Below are 4,356 nucleotides of genomic sequence, written 5' to 3' on the forward strand. Positions count from 1 at the left end.
TATTATATTACTTATAATAAATTCATAATTCGTGCATAAAAACAACAACAAATAAATATTTTTAAAAAATTGCAGTATTTATTAGTTTGGGTTAAGAACACACATGATATTATATTGTTTTTAATGTGTATATTTTATTGTTTTGATTTTATTCCACGCGAACAAAGTGTAATGGTATTTATTTTATATTTTTTGTTATGTGTTTTATAATAATTACATTTTGATGCTTTATTATTGAAAATTATTAATCTTTTTTCTGCTACCTACCTATTCAACCATGTTTTTTCCCCCATTCAATTTTCGTCAGTTTCCGTAAAAATAATTTGGTAAAACAATATGTACCTTAGTTTTGACTGTATAGGATTATGAAGACCTACCTAGTACATATTATTATAAAGTGCACCTATTGCAGGTTATGAACACACATCGTTGCCCTAAATGCCCCGTGTATTTTGTAACAATTACAACACTATAATGTTTTTCATTAATCGTATTTTCGATGAACTTTAACCCATGATTACGTAATGTGTTATTCTATTATTTAACTCCGTTGGCAGTGTACATTAGAGAAAAAGGTTATCATTCAGTAGTTGCCTCTTTAAATTGAAAGCCATAAGTAAACTGTGCGTACAGTACCTATATACAATGATATCGAAAACGAATGTATTATACTAACTCTGTAAAGGATCTATAGGTATAAATGGTATAATTTCCTATTGTAATTAACTGCATCGCTGATATCAAGTTGTTAACTTTTTCTTAAATACTTTCTTATCTATTATAAATAGTTTTGTATGATACTTAATACAACAATTTATATGTACTGATACAATCCACATAAATAATCAAACTATTTTAATTTTAAAATAGTAAGTATTCTCTCGGTTTTCCTCGGGTAGGTTATACATCCTATAGGTAGCATACATACCAATATTATATCATAGTATTTAAACACTATGGCGTGTGGTTGATTGCTATTGTATTTGTTAATTTTTAATTAGTTACTTATATGGACTTACACAGTTATACATTGACGAACAAATTTAATTTTTACAGCTTTACACATGAAATTAATATTTACTACCTAGCGTCAACCGTCGACCGTCATACACTCATACCTACCTATTAACTAACCATTTATGTATACAAATAAACTTTAGAGTTTAGAATTTTTATTATACATACGTTATACATAATATATATTAATATATAATTATGGCATAAGTTTGGACGATTTTTAAGATATTTCCGCTATAAAAAATGCGTTTTTAGCTTCATTTGAATGGTTTCTGACATCAAATTTTAGGTCGCATTCAATTTATTTAAATTTTAAATAAAAGTTTCTTACAAATGGTGATTAAACATTCAATACAATATAATGTGTATTAATTTATCAACATCAGTACAGGGGTTTATTATTTTAACACATAAAAATATATTTTTTTAAAAAAATTACAAAAATAAATAAGTTTTTACTTTTTTTATATGTGTTATCAACGATAGGTACTATTAAAAAAAACCATTATGTATCGAAACTTACACCACCGTCCAAGCTTATGAGTTATGATATATTACGGTATATTATGATTTATAATATTATGTAAGCTATTGTCTATGTAGTTGACTACTGTTATAATATATTTGTATATATTATGTTTATGTCAGGTGCGTACGTACTTCCGTCTTCCGAAATCATAAATTGTAATCAAGCAGTATTATGTACTTTATTTTGTACAATTTTGCATAACCCTCAAACCCCACCAAATCCAATTTCATCTTATAGGTGCTGCGATAACGTTACTCCAGCATCCGGATCAGTTATTTTTCACCAAATTAAACTTTAAACCGTACAGTGTTATGTACTTTATTTTGTACAAGTTTGACCAACCAAAATTAAATTTTGTGCAACCCTCAAAACCTCTCCAAAATCAGTTGTGCTGGTACATTGTAGACTAATTATTTGTCTATTATAGTGATGTCGTTTCTGGCTATAAGCTTTACTAAAATATAAAATTTGACTCTTAATTTTATTTTATTCTAGTAATAATTTACTTATCTACTAATGAATATAATATATGTTTGTTGTTTATAATAATATATGCATTTGGTTTTAATGTGAACTTGTAGGTACCTATGGCTATAGCTTCATAATGTATTTTTGTTTTAAATTCAAAATTATGATCATTATAAATAACAAATAAGTACCATAGTTACATTTATGTCATGCACTATAGAATATATACTTGAATTTATTTTGTTTTATACTGTAACATAATTAAACCTTGTGTGTATTATTCTAAAAAGTCATGGCCAATGATAATAGAGGAAGAAAACCAAATACTTTAAATGAAAATATTGATGATCAAATTTTCAATTTGAAACTTGAATGCAGGCCTCCACATCAAATTTTGGGCCCTTGTACTAAATGTTTTGGTGGTCCCCATAAAATATTTTTTAATATAAAATAAGTATTCCTATCAACATTTTAAAAACTACAAATTAATTTCAACGGGCCTTTAAAATAACGAGGCCACTGAACTCCAGGTCCAACAGCTCCCCCCCTGATTGAGTGTATTAAATCTGTAGGTATGTTTAATCATACATTACGCACTTAATTGTATTATTCAGATTCCTATACCATTACAACAAAATTATGTCATCAGACGGCAGGTTTAATATAATTTTAATTAACTATTAAATATTATTAAAACAAAAAAGGTGGGTAAGTGGATGTCGCTCTGCTGTACAGTAGGTTACAAGTGGATCACTGTAATGGATGGTGTTAAATTTGAATTCAATGATATAATATCATTGTATGAGAAAAACGATTCTGAGCGAAAACCGTCAGTCAGCCTATGATATTACCAAGTATATTTGTTGATATTATTGTGAATAAAGTAATTTATATATAATCAGGTCTAAAATTATATTCATTATTCAATCATGACCAATAGCAACCTTACAATAAACAAAAATATATTATTATTTAGTTTCTTTTCTTACTGGACAGATGGCACCTACATCCAGATTTCCTAGGTGGATTTTCTTAAAATGATCTTACTCAAGAGTTAAGAACCTTTTCATGACAATTATGAACACAACATAAAAAAAATTAGCGAAATCGATCCAGCCGTTCTCGCGTGATGCCGCGTCCAGGGCAGACACGACACTAGAATTTTTTTCCAGCGGGGCAGAGTGGGGCAAATATTTTTTTACATGGTTTTTTCAACAAATACTGAGGTTATTTAAATAAAATATAAATATTTTCGTATCATATAACATAATATAGCTATTAGCTATATCAGGCGTGGATCTAAAACTAAAATTTGGGGGGGGGGGTAATTTTTTCGAAAGGACAAAAAGATAATATAATAGGTACACAATTAAAAAATAATCAAAGTAAATTATTAACTAAAATTATACTTAAAATTATCTTACTTAAAGAATGTGTCAATTTTTCTTGCCGACCCGCTAGTTCTTTTAAATGAATCACCCTACATAAAAGAGAGAGATTTATTTGTATTTCAATCATACTGTATAAACGGCTATAAGAGTATAAGACATCGATATCAAAAATTGTAAGAAGTTAATTTATACATGTTTTAATAATAATAAATAAGTAATAGATAGTAAAAATGTTATAAAAATAAAAACCTAATTTTTATATTAAACTAGCTGATCCCGCTGGCACTTCGTTTCCCGTTAAATGTACCAATTCTATATAACTCAAACTTTGTTCAATTCGTTATTTAATATTCGGTGTATGGTGTTCAAAATTTATCCTAACTTTTCTGTTGAAAATTTCGAAAATTCTTTCACCAATACAAAGCCACATTCTTTGTGAGTGTCATAGGCTAATTTAAAAAGAGAAGTGATCACCTTCGGTAGGTGCTCAAACAGGAATTTTGAGATTCACGATAGAAATTTTTGTTTTTTAATGGTTACTATGAGTTATATATATAAATAAAAAATAATTGTATAGACGATGTTATTGTTTTTGGCCACGTCGCCAGGTGTGCACTTAAGATACCATAACTCCGGAACCACTTATCCCACAGCGTACAAACTTCACAGAAACCATCTAAATATCAATCTTAATATGCCCTGAAATTTTTATCGAAATCAATTCGGTGGATCTTGAGTTATAAAATGTATTCAAAATGTACACTTATTTATATATATATATATATATATAGATATAAACACCATATTTATCGCTACAAGTGTATTCATGGCAATGCGTCTCGCAAACGAACATATTTTCATTTTTCTTAAACCGTTTTTTATATTATACTATAAGTATGTTCTACGAAGAGATTTCCTATAGGCTATATAATTATGTTTGAATATGTTTAT

This window comes from Metopolophium dirhodum, chromosome 3 (assembly GCF_019925205.1).
Source record: "Metopolophium dirhodum isolate CAU chromosome 3, ASM1992520v1, whole genome shotgun sequence".
NCBI classification, from domain to species: domain Eukaryota; kingdom Metazoa; phylum Arthropoda; class Insecta; order Hemiptera; family Aphididae; genus Metopolophium; species Metopolophium dirhodum.